General features: G+C 39.4%; 1 long non-coding RNA gene and 1 pseudogene across 1 annotated transcript; one reads left to right on the top strand and one right to left on the bottom strand.

Annotated features, from left to right (window-relative positions):
* Positions 1 to 351: 351 nt before the first annotated feature.
* LOC143848933 (putative E3 ubiquitin ligase SUD1 pseudogene) lies at positions 352 to 756 on the top strand (annotated as a pseudogene).
* Positions 757 to 8,536: 7,780 nt separating this feature from the next.
* On the bottom strand, positions 8,537 to 9,699 carry LOC143849190 (uncharacterized). The gene is made up of 3 exons (XR_013235584.1): positions 9,408 to 9,699; positions 9,259 to 9,302; positions 8,537 to 8,901 (listed from the first exon to the last, which is right to left on the bottom strand). It is a non-coding gene; the product is annotated as an uncharacterized LOC143849190 (long non-coding RNA).
* Positions 9,700 to 9,976: the final 277 nt, after the last annotated feature.

Raw genomic sequence — 9,976 nt, forward strand, 5'->3', positions numbered from 1 at the left:
AGTAATGAATTATGATAATATTTTGACGCCTGTATCCTTTAGAAATTGTCTGTGTCATGAATTATGACTACCCTATGATCATGCTCATTCTTTGGCATTTCAGCCAATGTAGATTATGTAGTCCTTGGGAAATCAGTTATGTGCCTGTGGACGAAAGTCCATTTTTCTTCCTGTATCGGGATTGGGCATTGGGACTCATCTTCCTCAAGATCTGTACCAGACTGGCTATGTTGAATCATATGGCGTCCTTGGTGGATGAAAGTTGGAAAACAAATTTTCAAAGAGTGAGAGGCGATTATCTTCTCACGACTACGGGGGCTGTGGGCTTTGCGTGAGATTGTCATCCCCATCATGGTAAAGCTGCTGACATTCTTGTGTGTACCCTACATGTTGGCAAGGGGCTTGTTCCCTGCACTGGGCTACCCACTATTAGTTAATTTTGCCGTCTACCGGTTTTCCTGGCTGGGTTGCCTTTTCTTCAGCATTGGCTACTTCTGTGCCAAGAGATTCCATGTCTGGTTCACCAACCTTCACAACTCCATGCGGGATGATCACTATTTGATCGACTGTAGATTACATGACTTTGGAGAGGACACGGTGGAGAAGAGGAACAATGCTAAGATTGTTCTAGAGATGCGAGAAACTAGGGGGATGGATACTGGCCCGAGCCCACTCTTGCACAAGCAAGAGGCTGATGTTGGGCTGAGATTGATACATGCCGATGGCCAAAATCACCTACAAGGAGGTGCTGCTTAGCTGGGTTTTGCCATCCTGTGGCCACCGCCCCTTGTGACATCTTGTGGGTCCTGTCCAAAATTTAGAGGTTTCTCATTGTTTTGGGTGTGCATATGATACATATAGATGGTCTATAAAAAGAGAGTTTAACACCTACATTCCCACCTGAGATTCCAAGTCATAACCCCATCATTATGTGGCTTGTTCCAGTGAGCTTTGTGGTGTAAACCATAGGATAGAAAAATAATAATCTGTAGTCTATTATATCATGCTCCGACCGCTTTTCATTGTAACTTTATTGGATGTATTACTTGTTGCTGTATCATTTTTCTACCTGTAATGTCATTCTTAGTTTGAAATCATCATTCTATTTCTATAAGCCTTTAGTACAACTGCGACAAAATTGATGATATGAGAACAATAGTACTCCTTTCTAATTGTTGTTGATGTTGAATATTCCTCGTCATATACTTGCTCACATAAGACAATTTTTTTTTATAGAATGCAATGAGTACATTTCATTGAATTTGCATTGAATTTGTTTGGTTTCATGAAGGCAACTGATAATGAAATGTGTTTCTTTTACCCGACTTTGGTATTATATTACTGAAATCAAGTGAGATAGCTAAGTTTGTTAATATTCACATATATCATAGCACTGTCTACTTGCATTGTTTTCAGGTTACTCCTTAAATCTGCTGATAATTTTTGCCAACTAATACATCTATGTTGTGATGGTGGCATAGTAATAATGAGCCTGTTTACATTTTTTCATTCTCCCTGTTTATCAAGAAATGTGTACTTTGGTGATGTTAGCATTCTTTTGAGGTTAGTATATTATGTATTTGGAGGTTAGCTTAGAAGTCGAAGGACAGAGATAAGTTGGTGGGCTATGATGGCGATAGTCGGAGCCTCCCCTTTAGAAAGACAATTTAGGTCTCTATAGAGCTAACCCAGCTTCTTAGGACTTGCTCAGTCCAAGTAGCGTTCCTCTCATTTGTATAATAGAGTTGCTTAGTCTTTTAGATGCCTCTTAGATATTAGTAGCCCCATTCAGTGATAGGGCGATGAAGGCGCTAGCCCAAGCCCATCTTTAGGGGACTCGCTCAATCTAAGTAGCGCTCCCCTCTCTTGTTTAGTAGGCCTACTCAACCTTTCAGATATGCCCCTGTTACGCACTACAATTTGTATAAATTAGAATTATCATAATCTTTTGATTTCTTTTTTATATATATTCTCTTCTTATACTAAGCTTTGAGTTAGATTTTGAAGATGGTGATGAATGGATTATTCAGGTGAGATTATCTTGAAACTTTATCATACTTTCTTTTATTTCATTAGGCTACCCAGCGGCTGGTCTGGGCTAATTAATTTTATTTCAATAAATTGTTTAATTGAAGGAGGAAATCAGATGACTACTCTATTCGATCTTATCGACATGAGTACTGTCTGATTTCAAGGCGGTTTGTAGGAATATTATATGTGTATTGAAATCAGATGATTACTTTGGCATCATCTGATCTCGCTGAGTCCCCGTATTGGGGTTTGTGGTTGGCTTTGAAGTGTTTGATATTGTTTTTACTTTATTAGGCTATCCAGCGGCTGGTCTGGACTAATTCAATGTTGTTTATCATCTTATGATTGCTGTTCTTACAGATTGTGCACTCTTTAGTTGTAAATCATACTTTGCTAATACTTGATTTGTTTTTATAATAATTGAATGGAAATTTGAGGTTACCTGGTAGTTTTTTTCTTCTCTATTTTGATTAGACTAATGCAGTCTTCTATATTTCTTTTAGACTTTTTTTTTAGATACTAGAACCTGTACTAGGAGACATACTTTGTCTCGTTAGGCGATCCTCCTTTGGAGGCACGCCTCATTTGTAGCTTAATCTCGGGGGGATCACCTTGATCTTGATGGATAGTGTACCCATAGGAGGCATGCCTTGCCTCATTTATAGAGTTCTTCTCTAAGTTGTATCTCAGCTTATACCCTCGCTAGTTGGAGACCAACTAGGTCTGTTAGTTGCCTTTGTCTTTAATCATTGCCAGGACAATGATGGATGTACTGGGAGTCTTTCTTAGGAGACTTACTTAGTCTCGTAAGCACTCTCCTTTCAGGTGCTTTGATTAGAGAGTCTTTGACTCATTCATCCTTTAGATGGTGTTATTAGAGTGCGCCGTTTGGTTTTGGAAGAGCACCCTACTCGGCTTGGCTTCATACCCCTATCCTATATGGGTATCTGGTTGCACATTTGTTGCACCCTGATGGCTAGGTAGCTGTCCGGCCCGGTTGGGTGTTCTACCTTTGCCAAATGTGCACAAGGTCTCTTATTCCTTTTGCTTGTAAGTTTCTCCTTAGTCGATAGTCCATTCGCATAGGAGTCGGCTTTGATTAGAGAGTCTTTGACTCATTCATCCTCTAGATGGTGTTATTAGAGTGTGCCGTTTGGTTTTGGAAGAGCACCCTACTCGGCTTGGCTTCATACCCCTATCCTATATGGGTATCTGGTTGCACATTTGTTGCACCCTGATGGCTAGGTAGCTGTCCGGCCTGGCTGGGTGTTTTACCTTTGCCAAATGTGCACAAGGTCTCCTTTTCCTTTTGCTTGTAAGTTTCTCCTTAGTCGATAGTCCATTCGCATAGGAGTCGGCTTTGATTAGAGAGTCTTTGACTCATTCATCCTCTAGATGGTGTTATTAGAGTGTGCCGTTTGGTTTTGGAAGAGCACCCTACTCGGCTTGGCTTCATACCCCTATCCTATATGGGTATCTGGTTGCACATTTGTTGCACCCTGATGGCTAGGTAGCTGTCCGGCCTGGCTGGGTGTTTTACCTTTGCCAAATGTGCACAAGGTCTCCTTTTCCTTTTGCTTGTAAGCCTCTCCTTATTCGATAGTCCATTCGCATAGGAGTCAGCCTTGATTAGAGAGTCTTTGACTCATTCGCCTTTTAGGTGATGTTTTAGAGAGCCTTTGACTCATTCACCTTTTAGGTGGTCTTTTAGGAGAGTCTTTGACTCATTTGCCTTTTCGGTGGTTTTCTAGAGTCTTTGACTCATTTATCTTTTAGTTGGTGTTATTGGAGTCTTTGACTCGTATTCCTTTTCTTTTAGAGAGTCTTTGACTCATATATCCTTTAATTGGTGTTAGTGGAGTCTTTGACTCGTATTTTCATCTCTTTTAGAGAGTCTTTGATTCATTTATCCTTTAGTTGGTGTTAGTGGAGCCTTTGACTCGTGTTTCTTTTCCCTTAGAGAGTCTTTGACTCATTTATCTTTTAGCTGGTGTCATTGGAGTCTTTGACTCGTGTTTCCGTTTTTAGAGAGTCTTTGACTCATCTGTTTCATTTGCAAGTATTATTAGAGAGTCTTTGACTTTGTTATCTCATTTCAGTGTTATCAGTTGCTCCTATTTGAGAGTCTTTGACTCGTTTATCCTTTAGTCGCTTTTATTAGAGAGTCTTTGACTCACTTATTCTTCAGTTACTGTCATTAGAGAGTCTTTGACTCATTTGCTCTTATAATAGTATTATTAGAGCATAGTTTCCCCTCAACACCCTAGGGTTTGTCCCTAGGATGTTGTTTTGTATATTCCCTCCGGTCTTTGGCCAAAAGGGTGAAAACATAAAAAATAATTGATTTGCTGTAAGTGTTTGATAGTTAGAGAGTTCGTTTCGAACTACGTTGGCTTGATCCTCTTCCGAGGTACGTAGTGCAGCTTGGGATTTACATCCCAAGTCCAGCCAAACTTTTTTTTGTAAATAAACATTTTAAACCTTCTTAAAAAACCTTTAAAATCTTGTTTTCAAAAGATCTTCCTCTAGAGTTAGGAGTTTCTCCTAGATAGAGAGTTTTAGAGTTAGGGTTTTTCTTTTGATAGGTTGTTTGGTTGTTTGTTTGCTGTGTGCTTGTTTTAGAGTTAGGGGTCTGTCCTAGAGTTATAGGAGCGCCTCCGTCCGGTCAGTCGGCGATACACATCGCCGAGTGATGACTAGAGTAGGATACGCTAGTCCACCTTTGGTTTTTCTTAGAAAATACAGCCTAGTTATACATAGGTTGTAGGAACCACCTGCATTAGCTTAGGGCTAATCTGCATTTAGTTAGGGCATATAGGGTGTCCTAAAATCCACAATTCACTGGAATTTAAATAATCGTACAATAAACTTTAATAATTGGTCCGGTCTTTTAGATCGAGTCTAGGATAGAGGTCTAGGTGTCTTAGGCATCCTAGCTTAGAATAGGCGCGAAGAACTACGTTGCCTTGATTCTCGTGGAGGCGGGGATACGTAGGCTTCTTTGGATGAATACCAGACCATCCGAGGACTCGGGCTAATAATTTAGAGTCTTAGGATTTATTATGTTGTTATTACATGTTTTGATGTGTTTTCTTACTTTCTCGTACTGATCCTATACCTTTTGCTGTGGTTTGCATGTGTTTGCACATCAGAACTTAGACACCCTTTAGGTTTGTCACTCATAACCTAGCTGTGCTTAGGTGGCACATTTTTCATTTTATTTTATGTGTTTATTATCTTTATCCTCAGGAAATGCATGCTTAGGTAGACGATTCTTGAGGATTGTTCCCATTTCAGATGATTTTTGTCCAAACTTCTTTGGAGTTAATAATAAATGGCATAAGAGACCAAGTGCTTGCACTCGGACGAATCGGGGGTGCTCTCAGACCTTCCCCATTCGTAACCAGGCACGAACCCATATATATTTCTGGTTATCCATTGCACAGAGGATTTGATTTTAGGGTTCCATGGCATATCCATGGATGGCGACTCTGAGTTTATTTCAGGTATGTCTCGGTTTCGAACCTCGGTTCCGGATCGAGACATATTTCTTTCTTTTATATCGCCACTCGTGCTATGCTATGAGGGTGGCATCCGTTTTGAGAGTTCCTTGGTAGAGCTCTCCTTCACACGTGGATGATCCGGATGGTGTGGGGACCAGTTCCCTCGCCGCCTATCTCGGATCGGGGTCCACACTTATTTGAAGGAATCTTCATTTTGTGGGAGATCCATCTCCTTTTGTGAAACGATCGAGCCACAAGCTTAAGCTGTTGAAAATGATGTTATTTAATCTTTTATTCTTCAGCACTCCCCCTCTCGTGTGGCCCTCTGTTTAGGGTTGGCTTACACGTGGCACATGTGGCTCCTCTTTTTGGGTTAGCCATTACATGTGGATTTATAAAATCAAGAAGTTTTGAGCCCAAACCTTTGCTCCGATACCATGTCAAACGACCATTAACTCCAAAAGATTATATTATGCCATCTCGAACACCTTAAGCCTTTTGAGCAATTGGTTGTTTCACACGAAAAGTTATCTTGTATTCAAATGATATTTTCTACTATCAATGAACTGTAGTGTATTAGAAAATGGAGTTTATAGAGTTCGTGCACATGTTCTTTCTTCAAAAAGTTCTGAATTTAATTTATAGGCGGGCGCACCTATTTATGGAGACTTTTGTTAGAATATGTAAGATCCAACCATTAAATTTGGTGTAAATCTCACCATTGGATCATCTTTGTAGTAGATTAGGCAAGTAGGTTGAATGGGGTAACCTAGCAATACTAGATTAAAATGAGGCTTGATGGATTATGGGCCGTGGATTATCCAATCAGGGTTCTCGCCGACATTTGCCTGGACTAATGGTTGCCTTTCGGATCAACGGATCCAATCACGTAAACGAGGCAGAAGTGGGACCCAATATGTACATGTGGCTCCTCTTTTTGGGTTAGCCATTACATGTGGATTTATAAAATCAAGAAGTTTTGAGCCCAAACCTTTGCTCTGATACCATGTCAAACGACCATTAATTCCAAAAGATTATATTATGCCATCTCGAACACCTTAAGCTTTTTGAGCAATTGGTTGTTTCACACGAAAAGTTATCTTGTATTCAAATGATATTTTCTACTATCAATGAACTGTAGTGTATTAGAAAATGGAGTTTATAGAGTTCGTGCACATGTTCTTTCTTCAAAAAGTTCTGAATTTAATTTATAGGCGGGCGCACCTATTTATGGAGACTTTTGTTAGAATATGTAAGATCCAACCATTAAATTTGGTGTAAATCTCACCATTGGATCATCTTTGTAGTAGATTAGGCAAGTAGGTTGAATGGGGTAACCTAGCAATACTAGATTAAATTAGCAATTAGGCAAGTGGGTTAGAATATGTAAGATCCAACCATTGAATTTGGTGTAGATCTCACATATTCTAACAACTTTCTAATGAAATAGGGAGATCTGCCTTTCTTTTTCAAACCCTCTAAGACTATCCTCACCCTGTGCTCATGGTACAAGCTATCTGGGTATGAACCACTAAATGAATGGTTTAGATCATGTAAACAGATGAACCTACTTTTTAAGTTAAGTTAGTGCCCTATTATGAGAATGAACTTCATCAATTAGGGGTGCAAGTTTGGCCCTGTCAGCCCTGACCCACCCTGAGCCTAAACAGGGTCAGAGCTAGATTTTTCAACCCTGAGGGCGGGTCAGGGTTCATTTTTTTATACCCTAACTCAGGTCGGGTCGGGTTCTGGGTTAATGCCTAGGGTAACCTAACTCGGCCCGACCCTAAGTTTTCTATTATAGAATTGAACAATCTCTACATGTTTCTTTTGCTAATGTTTTCTATTATCTTGGGTTGGTGTTTCTTTAGATTATTATTATTAATTGTCTCTGTTGCCTGTCATGTTGTTGAATTCATATTGTCTTATTTTGTTCACTTTCTCTTTTTATTGATCATTTTGTTCTATATGATAAGTGGTTGCTTTTTTTTTTGGCACTCTTACCAGGTATTTGCACTAGGGTCAATTAGGGCCGGCCCTACCCAATCAGGGCGGGCCAAGGCCAGCATTGAGCCCTGTAGGGCGGGCCATGATTGAGGTTTTTCGGCCCTGACTCAGGGTCAGGGCCGAGATAATGGGATCCAGGGTTGGGCTAGGGTTTTGAAAAACCCGACCCAACCGGACCTTGTTGCAGCCCTAGCATGAATCATATGAAAAAAGGGAAGCAATTTATTCGCCCCCTTCCCGCCCCCACATCTAGTGTATTCATGAATCATGATTCATGATTACCCTTTTACCCTACAAGAGGGTGGCTCATGGAAGAAAAAAAGGGTGAGTATATCATTTCCCAAAATTCATGCTGAATAGATCAGATGAAACAAGTGGGCCCACTCGCATTTTTGCAGGGCAATGTATTTCCTGTGATTATAGCCAGAAAATCACTTCTACAATCAATGATCTAGAAGGTAATTTTGCCTCAATGTTCAAGTATAAATGATTAAATAACACCAGCTCTAACATCTTAAGCTTAAGTGACCCACAAGGCCATGGCCCTCATCTCGAACAGACATCTCATGTGTAAGATAAAGGACTAAAATATCAACGGTTTAGCTTAGCTTTTCATGGTGAAACCCAAAATGAGGCTTGATGGATTATGGACCGTGGATTATCCAATCAGGGTTCACTAACGGTTGCCTTTCGGATCAACGGATCCAATCACGTAAACGAGGCAGGAGTGGGACCCAATACCTACCTTTTGGAAGAGCGTGAAATTAAGTTATTTTCTTTTTATCATTATAGTTAGAAAGGTGACTTAATTAATGGCTTTTAAAGTGGCCTTAATATCTAATTTGTAAATAAGATTAGCTTAAACAAATTTAATTGCTATTAATTAAAGATTAAACATAGTGGCCTAAGAGGCCCATACAATAATACATGTGCACTTACCGTATGCGAGTTCTAGGAAATGAAACAAATGGGAATTAGGAAATCTGAGATTTTGCAAATATCCACACATACTTTCATTTCTTATCATCCAAAACCAGATACAAATGAACAATACAAATCAAATTAAGTATCAAACAGCAAGACATAATTCATAGACCTACAAGTCTAATGACACTCCTCTGTTTATTACACTTTTTATGATGGGATGTTGGAGCTCATTGGGAACTATAACAGCCTTCAACAGGTAATTAGAAAATTATAAACTAAAGAGAGGAGTGTATTAATATATCAAATGGAGGAGTGCCAGTATCAATTCTCTGAAAGGCCAATTTAGTCACCTTCAATGGTGTTGAGGAGGAGTGCCTCGGGGTCTGCCTGCTCCCTTTAGTGCCCTAGATGCCGTGACATAAATCTCTCTATCCTGAAATCCCATAAGAAGGAGGATAACTGATCTTGGATTTGGCTCATTTATGTTACAGTAAGTCGGATCTGACGGTTGGATAGTTAGATGAGAGTGGATAAGATTAAGTAGTTAGGATTATTTTCACTAATCTGAGTTGATCACATTAACCATAGCATGTGCTTATATAAAGCACTTAAAGAGATAACAATGATAAGATAGAGATAAAATCAATGAAGAATAATCTTAACTGCTTAATCTTACCCAACTCTCATCTAATGATCCAACGGCCAGATCTGATTTACTCTAACAATTTATATCACCTGAACTAATCCCATTTACATCCATGAAAAAGAAAGAAAGAAGGAAAATTATCACCTGAACTACTGATTTCGACTTGGTTTCTCTACCATCCTTGTTACCTAAATTATAGTGTAGATGAAAATTAACAGACATAATCAAAGTATTTTTATAGTATGATCTGTGGGAACATCATGAGAGGAAGAGAAGGTTAGTTCTCTACTTACCTTTGTCTTTTGAATTGCCATTTTTGCAAGCTTTGATACCTTGGATGAAGTTGTAAAACCTTTTCTTCATCACTTTGGAGAGTGTCTCCATGGATCTGTCTGCAAAAAAGTAGAATGCTTTTTTCTTTTCTTTTAGGCATTAATATAATGGGGAGGATTGAATCAAGAGCACATGCTTACACTGTCATCATTATCTGGCCCAAAATTCCACATCTCGTTTGGATTTTGGGAATTGGTTTTGAGTCCAAAACTGATTATAGGACTCTAATTTATATTGAACACAAAATCAATTCTCAAAGAGCCCAAGAGCCCAAATAAATTTGTCCCTTAGAAGTCCCATGTTCGCCCACCTTATGCCAAATTACAGGTAGCTCTCGAAGCCTACAACCCGTACACAACCATTACCCTAGGTTGGGGCCTACAATCGAATGTTTTGAATCTTAAGGTAGGTGTCACTGTTTTTTTTTTTTTTTTTTTTTTTTAAATGTGCACCACATCAGACACCTTATAAGTGTATAACGCGCATTTTTTAAATAATCACTTGATCTTCCAACGTAAATAGGCCGTTC

The sequence above is a fragment of the Tasmannia lanceolata genome, unplaced genomic scaffold (assembly GCF_043159265.1).
Source record: "Tasmannia lanceolata isolate RefF3 unplaced genomic scaffold, GAP_Taslan_0.1 ptg000016l, whole genome shotgun sequence".
NCBI classification, from domain to species: Eukaryota; Viridiplantae; Streptophyta; class Magnoliopsida; order Canellales; family Winteraceae; genus Tasmannia; species Tasmannia lanceolata.